The sequence below is a fragment of the Bactrocera tryoni genome, chromosome 4 (genome assembly GCF_016617805.1).
Source record: "Bactrocera tryoni isolate S06 chromosome 4, CSIRO_BtryS06_freeze2, whole genome shotgun sequence".
In the NCBI taxonomy this organism is placed as follows: Eukaryota; Metazoa; Arthropoda; class Insecta; order Diptera; family Tephritidae; genus Bactrocera; species Bactrocera tryoni.
This window is the reverse complement of record NC_052502.1, coordinates 483,623-498,979: the sequence shown is the minus strand read 5'-3', so window position 1 is coordinate 498,979 and position 15,357 is coordinate 483,623. Positions and strand designations below refer to the sequence as shown.

The following is a 15,357-nucleotide window of genomic DNA, read 5'->3' as shown; positions in this document are numbered from 1 at the left end:
ATATTATGAATTTAATAACAGAACATATGCATATTTAATGTTCTTCACATTAGCTGTTTTATTATAGAATATCCACATTGAATGCACTAACTGTGTTTTGTACCATGTACTAGTTGGCTGGTGGGTTTCCTGCTATCCCACTATGAATCTCGTTGCGTAGGTTCTAATAAAGAAGCTCTCTCACCGTCATTGTATGCTGCCTACTTTGCTAAGGACACGTGACTACCGCCACTCTGTTTGTTTATTTACACTCCACGAGTTTTGAAAGAGGCCGTAGCCGGCATGTTCGATACACCAAAGATCTGAAAGTAACCAAAACGAGAAAATGAGATATGAGAACATGAACACTACATTCAGTACTCTAATGCATTAATCTCTCTCTTTCTTTGTGTACTGTTTTACTTAATATTGTCTTAACATAGCGCACTCTCAGAAAAGAGAATGTATTTCTATTTGCGAGGCACGAACCCTTGTCTTTCTAAAAGTATGCAACATGTCTACTGACAACATAACAGAATATAATCCCTCTGGACAGCTCTGTTGATTTTAATAGCAACAATATTAAAGTGCAAACAGAGAATCTCGAAGCCAACAGCGCCGGCAAATGTCATGGCAGCACCGTCGCTGGCAGCATGAGAGACCACGTGGACACCAATGATGTGTTCAAGGATGCAGCAATAGCAGCACTAGCACCAGCACAAAGCCAACGATATCAGCAGCGCTGCCTTCATTTACAGCCTCCGCATCCGCGAAGTTCGCATCTGCGCCTTCCGCCATCCATCTCAGCTCTTTACTCAACTACTCGGCTGGCCCTTGGCTTTTTACCTCAGTTGCTGCAGAGATTCAGTTCAGTTTCGAACGTGAGCTTATACGAGACGGTTCGCTACTTGTCGGCAGAAACGAGCAATGCGGAAATAGAAGAATACAAGCATACCTAAAAAGCAGAGAGCAGGTAAAGTTAAGGACCAGAAATATCCATACATTGGTCCTGCCAAGTTTTCCACGGTTTTGTTTTCAAACTTATGTAAATTCCCATTTTTTTAAATACTGAAATTCTGTGTAAATTATGAGATGTAATTTTCAGGCTTTTTGGGCAAATGTTTTCAATTGGGCTGTGGAGTAATTTGAACAAACTAATTTTTTCACCCTTTCTCCTGTCCTTCTTCTTTGGCTCTTTACTTGGACTTTTGATATTGGTTAAAGTTAAAAATTAAAAAAAATTATTAACAAAACAATAAACCTTAGAAAAATTGTTATTATTTATAATACAATGGTAAAGAAGATTAAAAGCAAGCTGCAGCAAGACAACAAATACTTGCCAACTACGATACCATAAAAAATAATTAAAAAGCCGAAGCCAGTGACTAGCAAGAGGTGGTTAAGAGGAAATAAACGATAAGTGGTGCCGGTAAAAAATCGAACAGAAAAAGCACCAATAAGAGACTGAGTGAAAATTTTGATAGCGGCCAAGCATACCTTTCTGCTGAACAAATAAAGACCATGTGCTTGCGTGTGTGTTAATGCGGTTATTAGTCCGGCGGGTTATATCGCGCTCGCGAAAAAAGTCCAAACAGCGTGGGCGCATACATTTTAATTAAACGCCCAGGCGCGTCCTTTAACAGCCGTTAGTGCTTTTTGTGTCTCAGTCCACGGTTTCCGTCGTCCAATCAGCGTCATCTTCAGCTATATCCGTTGAGACAATGAATAACAGAACAAGGATCCGAAACATGACTCTGGAAGAACAACAAAATCACAGTCTCCGTAAATTTCAAAGAGTACGTACCAAAAGTCATAAGTTCTAAATTATTTAGCGCTTATTAAAAATTTAAATGTGCTTACATTTTTTTTTTTTTTTGGGACCAACTTAAGAGAAGTGAGGCACTTTTGTAATTCTACTTCCTGATTATTATCTTTGGTTTGTTTTGAGATTCTATATTTTGCTTTTTACCGTTACATTTTCCTTACTAAAAATAGGTTCTCGTTTTATTTGTTTGCATTTCCTTGGCACGTGTGAGCGCAAATCTTTTCTTGTTCATTTTTTCGCCTGTGGCTGCTCACAACAATCGGACTTGTGGCCGTGAAAGTGGGAACAATGTGTATTGTAGCTTTTGAATGTTTTCCTTTCCGCTTCTGATTCACCGCCTTTGTGAGGGCTAATGCTACCGGAACATTTGTAACACTGTGCTGGATTCCTTTTTGAGCATTCGTTTTCATTTCTGTGGAAAGCCACAATCTGACTGGCTGACGAAATGCTTTCATCTGCCCGCTTTTGACGGAATGCCTTTATTATGACAGTAGTATTCTTCAAATCACATTTTAAAGGGCGTTTAAATTGTAAATACAAATTTTCCTGTGTTCGTTATTCTGTGTAAGTCTTCCTCTGATCTGTCTCGAGAAGTTACTCATACGACAAGGTGACAACATGCTTTATGGAATCACGATTTTAATGTAAGAAAAAGCTCAATTTAATAAAGATTTCGATTTTTTATGTAAGAGAATTTGTATACATATGACTTCTGTACATATGATACATTTTTGAAAAGGCAACTGAACGAAAGTTTGTTAAAGAATAAGGCAAAGAATTTTAAAGTAGTTTTTTAATATCCAATTTTACTATTTTCAACTAATAATCGGCATTTAGAGAATGCATTTATAACTCTGAATAAGAACTATTTCCTCCATGGATAATATACCATTTTAATTTAATTTAAAAATTAATTATATATATTTAATTTTTCCTCAAAGTGGAGAGTAAAATTTGACTTGCATTTCGTTGGTTTTATAACACACCGCAAAGTGTGAATATCTAAAACTATTTATTTTGTATTTATTGATTTGTATTATTAGTTCAATTATTCTTCTTTTAAAATTAGTAAAAACTAAACTTATGAATGCCGTAACCCGATAACTGATTATTCAAATTACGTAAATATTTGATGCAATCAAATCTCAACAATGTAATCAGCCCGAGGCTACTCATTGTTAATACTTGTTTGGTCATATTTGTATACCAACAGTCATTTGGCTTTGTTTTCTTCCACTTTACCGAACAAAAATTGCCAAAATTCTTATTAAGTGAAAGCCGCAAAACGATTTGTGAATATCAAATTCTATAGTGATATATTTTGTGTAGGCCGAGAAGGAAATCTCTGTTCCATATGTGAATAATATGGTAATTTTAAGGACCCTAAGCTGCATTTGCTTTCGCAATTTGACTTTAAGAGCAAATAAAAAATCAGAATAGTAACGTTAATGGAATGGAAACGAACGCAATAAAAACAAATACAATTACATACCTCAAGTGATATTAACATTTATTTGCAGATCGAGCGAATCATACAATAACAGTGTTCAAGGCACTCCACTTGAGCAAAATTTACGACAATGTTCACAACCCCTCACTACTATTGTACATACACCCCCTCATTTGAACGTCTTATAAAGTTGTTTTAAATTACTTCCTCGGCCTGAGCCTTGCACTGCTTAGAATTACTTTGCTTCCTAGATGTTCATAAATTGAATCCAGAGTCTGCGACATAAGAAACCGTAATTAAACAGCACCAGGTATGCTAAGAGAGCGAAGTGGAACATTTTTAAATTTCACAGTTGAAATGTGACTAATATTTTGGCATTTTCTATCTCATTCTTTTTAGCAATGAAAAAATGTTGAAATTATTGCTAGGTATTCACTTTTTTGTACTGTGTTTATACTCTTACAACCAGTTGCCACAGAGTGTTATAGTTTTGTATTATTTTATTTTGTTGTAGAATGTTATAGTTTCGTTCGCCTAACGGTTGTACTGTTTTTTGTTTACTTTTTACTAATTCAAAAAGAAGAATAAATGAACTAGTTATACAAATAAAAATAAAATCATTTATAACATACTTTATGATTATACATACATATATACATAAATGATCAGGATGAAGAGAAAAGCTGAAATCCTGTTGACTGTCTGTCTGTCCGTTAGTCCGTGCAAGCTGTCTCTTGGTTCAAAAAAGAGATATCTCGATGAAAATTGATGATCAGGTTCCTTTGTGCAAAAAAAAATTTGAGGTATATGCCTAATTTGGAAACAGAATATTTTACAATTTTCGCACTTCGCAAACAAAACAGTATGAATACGTATATTACCATATAAATATTTCAAAATCACGCAAAAGTGACGCTTTTGAAATGCCGATGGAATAATCTCATTAAAATGGTCGCAGTTTGACATAGGCACTTCGCTCATGCCATTATTCCCACAAAGCAAACAGAGCAGTGGTTCGAGTTAATTAACGGTAGATTTCTGTGGTTCGCACGCGAGAGGATTATCAAAGCACGACATTAATGATGCGCATGCAAATAAATGAGCCAACCAACGAATGGAAATCCTGACTGAAACAGCATTAATTTGTTTTGTGTCCTTTGGAAAATTCCGCTTCTTCAAGAATTAATATTTTCGGAGTGTAAATGTGACAAGGGTACAACAATGATTGATCGCTCTCCTCTCCTCTTACAATAAAGAATTTTTTAACATAACGAACTTGGCCTTTAAATAAATAATTAAGCTTTTGTAAAACAGGTTACTTCGTTTTATAATCAAACTTAGTGGAACATTAGAGTATGAATATTGGAGAACACTGACGTAAAAGACTATTGCACAGTAGTTACCTAAGCTCTTTCTTCTGGGGCACCATTCATCAACTCTATCAAATGTTAACACATTCAAATATATTTCTGTTAATGTGAAACCATCAGTTTAAATTCAAAAATTAAATAGTTCGAAGAAACAGAGATTCCAATGCAATACACATGAAGATAAACAACAACAAGGATAGACAACAATACTTACTTTTTGCCGCAGTAGGACAAAAATGTCATTGCAAATGGATGAGGGGTGAAAACAACAAACTACAAGCGACACAGCTTCTGCATAGAGGCCACAAGCGGCCTATGAGCATTGCAACAAAAACAGCACAGCGAAGACAATTAGAACAGCGCAAAAAATAAATCAACGACATGAACGTGAAAATGTCATTGGCAGTGAGTTGAAAATAAAAACATACACATTTATATACGGACCTTTTTTGGCGCACCCAAAACTTTGTGTCCCCAATGCAGCGACAAAATCGCATATATTCTCGTGAATTCATGTTTGATGTGACGATTACATGCGTAGAGTTTGTTGTAGTGAGGCATTGTGGCAGTCAACCACAGTAAAAAAATGAGAGCAAAATTTTGAAACGAAAAAAGAAACCAAAATAAGCGAACCCAAATGCGAACCAGTAAGCAACAACAATTACAAAGACGCAAGTTCATCGAAACGCACACAGATGTACAAATGCACTGTAACAATTTAGCGTGCATCTTCGCACAAGATGCCGAGAGGCCCAGAGCCCCAGTGCCTCCATCAGAAATCCTGTCTCGAAATGTAAGACAGCGACAGTGGCTCACGCTGCGTCTCAATGCACTTCCCATCTACTTGGAACAAGTCGACTAAGCACATTGACATTATTTCCTACAACAAATACTTCCTTACGTCCTTGACATTTTCCAATATATTTAGGGAAAGTGCTGAGGTCGTGTGTTCTTTCGTTCTTTTTATATGTATTCTTATGTTAGTATGTGATCGAGTAACATTAATACGGAAATATTTATATTTATAAAGGATATGGTTTTTCATGGACTCAATGTAAAGCAGAATAGTTTTGCTACTTTTTATTTACTTATCTAGTCTGATAGATTATTAAAATTGCGAAGTCAATACTTATGAGTTGGATTTTGTGCAGACAGGCAAGCAATTCTTACTAGCTGAGTGTTTGGTATTCTCTTCTTTGATGAAGGCACTTTAAAACACAAGGATTCGTACAAGAGCCTTTACAATTAGTCCAATATAGATTTCATCGATCTGCCAAAAAGAAGACATAATAAGCCGACATACTTTCTTTTGGAACTAGGTAAAAAACACATTCCAGCTTAATTGGCCAGACTCGAAACAATCAGCAGTTTTTTCTCAAAATCAACCTTTTTCAAGGCAGTTGAAGTTACTCAAGTTTTGATATCCCTTAAGTATTCCTCAAATGCTACTTAATATCATTGTTGCCCTTATTACGGGGTAGTTTTGCAAACCAAGTGTACGAAAGTCAAGCGTCAGCAAAATTTGTGGACCATCAGCTCTTACAACCACAACAAAATTATCACAGGGCGTCAGGCTCATCACATTCTGCTTCACAGGTCCGGCTGTCAGCCACAGAGTTCGGTTTTCAACCTGGTAAATTTGTTTGCTTTACGCACTCAATTGGAAAAAGGTCATTGCACAAAATTGCTGAACAGAATTTAAAAATATATTTAGCATTAATAAGATGTGCATGGTTACTAACGAGAAAAATTGAGATGAACCCAAAAATCTTGATCCAGCGAACAGACACCCACACATAGCCACATGTTGCAACTTTGAATACCATTAATACTTTCTCATGTTAATTTCATTCTGGAAGAAAAAGATGTAGGAAATTAATTTCACCAACGAGGTGCGATAAGAAAATTTCAACATTTATGCAAGGATAAGGTGTTGCTGTTTATGTGGCATTCTTGCAATCGTCGACAATGCTGTTGTTGTGTGTTTCGCCTTTTCTCATGTCTATGCTAACACTTCTGTGGCACACGTAACTATTGACATCTCACAACTTGCCATCTTTTGTAGCATTGTAGTGCTTGCTTGTGTAGCATGCTGGTTTTTGTCGCACTTGCTATCCGAGTGCCACAATTCGCATTTTCTCTGCTGCAACAATTGGTACACATCGCTGTTATTTATGCTTCATTTTGAAATAGTTCTCCATTTTCGCTGAACTATTTCCTTTTGGAGTGGCATTGGCGCGGCAACCATAACGGGCTCACAACCGGCAAATAGATCTCCAATAAGGGGTTACATTAAAAAGTTATTATACCCTGAACACGTGAACGTAATATACCCACGTTTGCCACGAAGTTTGTAACCCAGACCCAGAAGGAAACCCCGGAGACCCTATAAAGTATATATATAAATGATAAGTAAGTTGAGCTGAGTTGATTTTGCCACATCCGTCTGTCTGTCTGTATATATACGAACTAGTCCCATTTTCTCTTAAAGAAGCTTCTCATTTGTCGGAACGGCCGATATCGGACCACTATAACATATAGCTGTCATACAAACTGAACGATCCGAATCAAGTTCTTGTATGGAAAACTTTCGCATTTGAAGTGGTATCTTCACGAAATTTGACATGGATTACTGCTTAAGGTAATAATATAATCCCCGAAACAATTGTTCAGATCAGATTATTATTGCATATAGCTTCCATACAAATGAACACATAGTTGCTAACAGAAATGCACCTGTGAAAGGTGTATTAGCTTCAGTGCATTTTTTCCTGTTTTTTATTGTCTTTTTAAATTCAACAGCATCTCTAGAATATTGTCTTAAATGTGCAAGTTGATCAGAGTAAAAGTTTCGGAGATACAGCCTTGTGGGCTCGAAAAAATATCTGCCCAAAATCCAATTTTAATTTTTTTCCTTCGAGCAAGTTCTAAATTAATGTTTTTACTAAACTTTATTTTTGTCACTTTAGATGATCCTGCTATCCTGCCAACGCGGGCGCCCAATAGTCGAGGTAAAAACATTTTGTTCAAGAAATTTCAGAATTTTTTGGTTAATAGTGTATGTTTGTAACAACAAAAAATTCCAATAAAATATTTTTTTTTATATGAGACAAGTTTTTGGAAAAAGACTGCTGAGGACTTGTACTATACTAAAGGTCAATATTTGGATTTTGTTAAGATAATAAATTATTAATTTGTTGTGCCTTTCTTTCATATATATATTCAATGGCTCCTAATAGTTTTCAATTGCTTTGTTTTACTCTTAGCTTAATTCAAATACTAAGTCTGAGAAGAAAAAAGTCATTTAAGGAGAAATGTTGTGACATCGTCAAAAAATGGAAAGTAAATGGTTTCTGAAAATCACAGTGGAGAAAAATTTTAAAAAAGCACTACTTAGTAGCTTCTTTTATATGCAGGAGGAAATGAACTGGTAGCAAAGAATCACATGGTTTCTGGTTTTACATGAAATCGTTTATCTTTTTTGCTGTGACAAGAACATAAAGCAACTCACAAACCCGTGTATTAAGGTTATTTTATACGTTCGTGTCCTTCAATCAGTAGAAACTTTGAGGTTTCCTTTTTGTTTTTGGACAACATCTGCAACTAAAAGCTTTACACTGTTATAAGCCCCCGCTGAATAAGAGCAATATTCCATATTACAACTTGAAGCGAACATAAATCACCACAAATCGGTTTTCGCATATATTTCGTATACTTGCAACATTGCTGCAACACTTATGTTTCCACAATTTTTATTGTTTACCATTTCTGCTCCAGTATTTTAGTTTTCACTCTCATTTGCGTTGCAGAATTGAGTACTTTCATTTCAAGTTTTGTTACAAATGACAAATACTTAAAATTTTAAAAACAATTATATGACAATATGTTTTCACGTCATCATTAATGGAGCTCTCCTTTGTTTGTATACAAAAATCTCACAATATTTTGAAACGTCATCAGGCATATTATTATCAAATACAAAAAAATGCAGAGCACAAAATTATAAAAGCTACAAAGAAACACTATAATTTCTCAAAAATATTCCAGAAAAATAAATGTGAATATGACGTAGAGTCTCTTGCTGATTTTAGTACTTTTTCTACAGTTTTCTAATTCCCAATATCTCCACGGTGCTATGCCTAAATAAGCTAAAAACTAAGTAAACTCTTAACCCCCACGGATAGTTCAACACTTTTAAGACTAATGGTAGACATTCAAGTGGCATAATTTCTTATTTTGCTCTTAACCGAATGCTCATTATTCCGCTATGTCTGCGCATTTTCTTGACAGGCAAGTTGGTTTCGCGTATTTATTCATTCTGACAAAAATATACGAACTTTTATGGTCTACTTGGATAGGCCGAGTTATTTATGGTATAACTTAGAACAAAAAATTAACAGCCACTCCCTCCACTCACTTTCACAAGAGTTCTACAAAATTTATTTCATCCGGTTGCTCAAGTGCCAAACCAAAGATAATAAATGGTTTCGGCAGAAGGGAATCGCTTGTTTCACTATTGATAAAACATTAATTTGCCTTGAAAAGTTAGCGCGATGTGCAAAATCTTTCCGTGTTTGCCTTACATTACAGTGTGTGTTTTTTATTTCTTAAACGCATAGTAAATGGTGATTTCACTCTGCTGGGCTACAGACGAGACATTTGTGTTTCCTATATTTGGGAAGCAAATGTTTGATGTTAGGAAGATATTCTAAGCCTTAGTCAACTGGATAAACAATATTCTCCTCATGTACCAAAGCCATATGAACAAGTAGATAGAATATAGTAACTACAGAGTCCCTTGCAGAGGATTTATAAATTATATATATATACTAGGTGGTTTGGACCATTTCAACTAATTTCAAAAGTTGAAATATTTACATATATTCATTAAATGAAATAGATGGCGAACTACCAAGGGCACTGAAAACCAACTTTAAGACTTTTAATATTTGTATTGAACAACGACTTTATTATAGATTATCTTCCTAAATAAATGATAACAAATCCTACGATATTTTTGTATGAGAAGTAGGGGTGGAAGGGAGTTTTGAGCGAATCAAAATACTTAACATATTGTTTTTTAGATTGTAATTAGTTTATAAATATTTAATTTTACCAATTAGCGGTGATAATCGAAGAGGTCTTTAAATTCGCCTCAAGAGGTGAGAAGCTCAACACAGCAAAGCATACTCATACTTTGGAATCAAATAAGCACCAAACGCGAACACGAATTTATCATTCGATACAACAATACAATACAACATATTTATTATTTGTTCTCAAGAGGTAACTGAGCTGTCTGTGCTTAAGAGCCACGGTGGAAGTGAGATGTGTTAACAGTGAAAGCAACAAAAAAACAAAGTTTATTGGCACAAAAATCAAAGCAAAAAACCACCAACACCGTCAATCGAGGTAAATGACTAGGAAAATAGAGTCTAAAAGTGCGGCACCGATGTGGTGAACAGTCAAAACAGTGGAAAAAGGTTACAAAAAGACGGAAGAGGAGTGTGAAGGACCTTATACGAGAAGCAAGCAATTGAGGAAAAACAGCCGGAAACACTCCAACCAACGTTTAAATGCAATAACGACAGAAGTAGCATCAACATAAAACTTTCACAGAGTAACTACAAAACAATATAACATCAACACACAATCAACATCAACAACATTATCAGAACATATAAATTCAAGCTAAAATCATTCCTTCTACTTACGAACCATTGGAGCCAAATTAGAGCGTCCGAAAACGTGTCTAAAAATCTTTTTGAAGTTGGGAACTTAAGTTTTTACATTTTATATACATATTTACTTATATAGAGAAGCAAACATTGTACGTAATTAAAACCTTATCTTATCTTGAAAGGAACTTCACCTTTTGCCAGTGAATTCAGAATGGAAACCAAATATATGTCTCCAAAGAGAGAGAAGCAAAGTGATTTTTCAGTTTTATACGCTGCTGCTTTTGTGGACTTCATTTAATGGCTGTCAACTAACAGAATAAACAAAGGCTTAGTGTGGACCCCAAAAACCCAGCTAAGCAGTGGGATTGCCGAAGCAAGCTTTCGTCTCAGAAACCAATACCATTTTCAACAGTTATCTGGTTTTTGTACTTTTCCAATGTAGTCTGATGTAAGTCAACGTATAAGGCTTTAAATCCTCTCGTACATTCACCTCTGAGTTATTGGAAGGCAACCAAAAGGGGTGTTATTTTTAAACTAATATTCTTAACATGATTGTATGTATGTATGTGTTGTGGAGGGTCGGTACACAATTCCTTGCTTTCAAGTGTATATTTCGTGTGATGAAGAAGTGACGAACATGGCTGATAACGTGTACAAAAAATAAAAGCTCAACGTGAGGCATTGATTTCGGTATTTCCAATATTCGTGCCGTATTGGTTCATTGCTCGCGGTCTTGCCGAGCAGCGTCTTCAAGTGTTGTGCCTGCAGGCAAATACCGGAAGAGTAGGATATACGGCTCTATAAAAATGTATATGTATGCAGAGCAAGAGCAGAGTAAAGCAACGGAAACAATTAAATCGGAGTTTGATATTAGCAAACGAAAGCTGCCAATTTCGATTTTGGAAGCCAGCGAAGAGGAATTTTATTGTTTATCTTGAACTTTATTATCTCATATCAAAAAAATATTACAATATTAATTGTTCAACATATTTACCTCCTTCTAGTTAAGTAAAATATATATATGGTATATTCTTTAGAGCCACTCACAAAATTTACCACCAATTTCTGAAAACTTATTGGATCCCTAAAATTTCATAATTACTTTGCAACTTTAAAGCGACGCGTGTTGACAAAGCTCCCTTACAAAGCACCGACGAACAAATTACTGTATATGTTCCCATATGACCGATTTTTTATGCAGTTGATATGTATTTAGAGTCTGTTATTACGAAAACTAAGCGGCACTGAAGCCCTATAACCCACGCAACAAATTCAACTAATGAGAAAGGAGTCGAATTGAGAATCACTTAGTAATTTCGAGGTAAGCACCTTAGTTGATAGTGAACTGATGTGCATTAAAGTTTAAGAGAACATAGACAAGGATAGTGGTCAATTTAATTCACTATTGAGTCGACAGTTTCAGGAAAGATAGAGTATTTTCATGCCCGCGGTTCGCCCTAATATAAAATTAATTACATAAAAGTTTTAATAGAGTTTGATTCACGAAATTCGAAGTCTGTTGTAGTTAAAATTGCATGTATCAAATTTAATGTATTACTATTTTAGAGAATAAATTTTAAGAAGAGATAGAAACTCTCAGAACCGAAGCCAATGCGTTTGTTTATTTTATTAGCTAATGACTAAAACGAGCAAAAAAGCTTTTTCGGAATATAGTAAGCTCCTTTATATTTTACTTCCAAATACCTCAAATATTCTCTACATGTGTAACTTCCTAAACAATTTCAGTAAATGTCCAATAAACTCAATCAATCACTTTGGCATCGCAAATAAAATATGTGTGTATGCATGTGTTTTATCGACTGTAAGCTTCCACGCAGACCATAATTATTTTTGCTGGCGTCGTTATTGTTTAATAACTCCTAAAGTTTAGTGCCAACACAAGAAATTTGAACCGTTTTCACACACACTTTCACCGTTTTTGCACTCATCCACACTTTGTTCGCAAATGCTTTGCACTCTCTCAACTTTCAGCTTCGTTTTAAAAGCGGAGAATAACTAGATACATATATGAAACAAAATACATATAACATAAATACATTTTACGTATGCAAAGTTTGATAATAATAAACCAAGCGATATCTGAATGGACATCTAGTAAACTGAAAAATAATATTTCATAAGCTAAAAGTATATTTACTGTGGTGGTATTCCTCAATTCGTTCCTATTTCAGAATCGCAACGATACAAGAAAACTTGTTCTTAAACTACATATCTTGAAATTAAGTGTTTTCTACCCGAGACCCCGATTTCAATAACTTAACTTGTCAATTCCATAATGCTTGACCAGCCTCTTCAGTTAAGTAGCCATAAAACTCCTAACGGTGTACTCGTTTGAACCGTATAATGGAAACTTTTCAATTAAATTCAACGAGGGCTGTTCACATACACACACATACACACATACCGATCTTTCGTTTCAAATTGATGTTTGCTGTCAACAACTAACTAGAAACTATTAAAATACAAATTTCAAGAGGAATGGATGAAATAAAACTATCTTAGCCAAATATTTTGGACAGATTTAATTCCCCTCATAACCGACTAATAAAATATCATTAATTATGTGACACCAAGGCCGAGGTCAAGTCGGTTTGAAGCTTTCAATTGTCGTTTTCATCACAGGCATATACACATAACAGTGAATTCCTAGACTATTATTGCAGGCTCTCCACATAGTAGAACGTTTCCTCAAACTCTCGAGTGAGCTGCCAATTTAAGATTTACCCTCCAAAAATGTACTGGCAATGAGCTCATAACTTTCCTAGCTCGTGTGTGTTTGTCTATTGTTGACAGTACTAAAAGCATATCGCATATTCACGGTTTTATAGCAGATAGTAAAATCTGCAAATTTAGGGACTTTTGTGTGGTTAAGAAGACAGACAATTACGCTAAAGTGTGGCCAACGGGAAAGTAGTGCTTTCTCGTGGCAACAACTAACAGAATGGTGTCTGCGCCACATAAAATACGAAGGAAGTACACGTCCAAAGGAGTTCATTCCAGTTCATTCAAAATCGCTTATATTCAAACTACATATTCGTGCGTTTAGTGGCACACAAAAATATTTCACCAGAACAGCTAAAGTGAGTCCTCACAGCTAGTGCAAAAGTAAATAGTTATACTTTGAGCATTCATCAGGAGAAAATAAATAGGAAAATATTTATTATGATAAGTTATTTCTTGCCGGGTGCAGGTGCCTGTTTTATTCATAAAAGTTGTAATGTCATATGTGCGACATTCCGCCATTACGCGCGCCACTGCACTTTCCCATTTGTCAACACAACGACAACAAGAACTACACGAAGAACTTGAGGCTGAGCTAAAGAAGGTTCTATGTATAAGAGTTATAATTATTTCACACGAGTAATCAACAGTGTTGCCGCTGCAAACTCACAAATTCCCCCTCTCACCTCCAGAGTGTTCTATGCGATACAACCTACTTCACAAACACATATATGTATGTCTGCATTGTCTAAGGGGAGTGAACTTCTTAGGCCACTTAACCACTTGTGCTTTCAAGGGTTGCCTCTTGTCTTGTCTTGTATCACTCAACTAAACACTTTTGCTTCTTCCTTTTGAGTTGTTGTCTTTGGAAAGACTTTGTGGCTTCGTTGTGGCATGTTTGTAGCAGCTTTAACACTGCTGGTAAATAAGCTTGTGTGTATTAGGAAAAGTCGATGCATTTCAATTTTCCGCTTCTAAGCTTTAACTCGAAGATATTTATAATCGGGTTTTTTGTGCTGTCAACCATTTGGCTTTGCCTTTTTATCTTATTTTAAGCTTCAATTATTCACTAGCTTCTTGGATGCAAATTTCAATATAACTAATATGAGCAAATGTTCTTGAAGAAGATATGGAATATATGCAGAATTTAAACATCTCTATTAAATATTATATTAACTTGTTCACAATGTAATTCAAAATAATTAAAATTTTAACATAATTCCGCGTTGAGTAAGACAATCACTGCTATTTTTGTTCTTTAATAGAAATTTATTCACTTTCAGTTTCCTTGCCCTCACCACAAAGCATACACTAATCGCATGGTCTTATGCAAATATTACAAAATGAACCGCAGAAAGTTGAATGGAAATCGGGCTAAGCTCAACAAGGAGTCTACTCCGCAAGCGTATGTGCATTCTTGTGAGGACATATACTGGAACACGTAGTGTTGCCCACGGCGTATGAGTAACATACTCCCACAAATATGCGAAATTTTGACTGAGATAATATTGAAAATAGTGTTTGAACATAAAATCATGTTTTACCATTTGCTGCAATCTGCCAATGTCACTTGGTAAAGACCACAGGTCGTCCAACCGTTTTGACACGCTAGCCAAACAGGTGAGCAGTAGGATATACAGGTATGAATACTCTGCTCGAATTTATATAAATAATATAAAATCGTGCGTTCACATTTTTGTGCAAGAATTTAATAGAATTTGACCCTTACCTGAAGTTCAACAAACTTTTGATATTTATATGTATGTATGAAAGAAAGTAGATGATCTGCGCAGCGACATTGTTGAATGGTTAATTTTTGTTTGGACAATTACAAAAGTATATATGTAAATATATGAATATGGTTCAACTGTCAGCTTATTCCCTGTGGACATTGGTCGACTGCTGTTTGTCATTTTTACTTGGACTTTTATCAATATTTCAAGCTTTTTGTCACAAACTGTCAATTTAACAATTGGTCTGCCCTCCGTTTGGATTCACTACCATTGCATTTATTTTGAAATTGCCTATCTCTGCATTTTGTTTGGACTTTTGTTGGAAATTTCATTTCATTCCATTTCGTAGTAACTTTTGTAGCCGCCTGTTTCACAGTGAAAATTCGGTTTTCCCGAACGGATGTTAATTAAAAGGTCAAAAACTGCAGATTGATAGCGGTGCATTTGCAATACCGGCGAAGAGGGAAATCAGAATGGAAACAAAAGGTAAAACTTATGCAAGCCTTCAGCAGTGAAATTGACGCCCGACAGAACAGATAAATTCGAAAGCCAAATACATGTAGATATGGATGTAGAT

At 35.3% G+C, this 15,357-nt stretch overlaps 1 long non-coding RNA gene across 10 annotated transcripts in view; it reads left to right on the top strand.

Moving 5' to 3' along the window:
* The first annotated feature begins 848 nt into the window (after window positions 1–848).
* Window positions 849–15,357, top strand: part of LOC120775285 — a 39,196-nt gene continuing 24,687 nt past the window's right edge. For 4 of the 10 annotated variants that reach the window (XR_005705311.1, XR_005705306.1, XR_005705312.1 and 1 more), the window contains exons 1-3: window positions 849–952; window positions 1,204–1,775; window positions 14,331–14,667. This is a non-coding gene — a long non-coding RNA (uncharacterized LOC120775285). Of the gene's footprint in view, window positions 953–1,203; window positions 1,776–14,330; window positions 14,688–15,357 lie in introns of all 10 variants that reach the window. The other 6 variants (XR_005705313.1, XR_005705310.1, XR_005705309.1 and 3 more) reach the window with 3 other exon arrangements.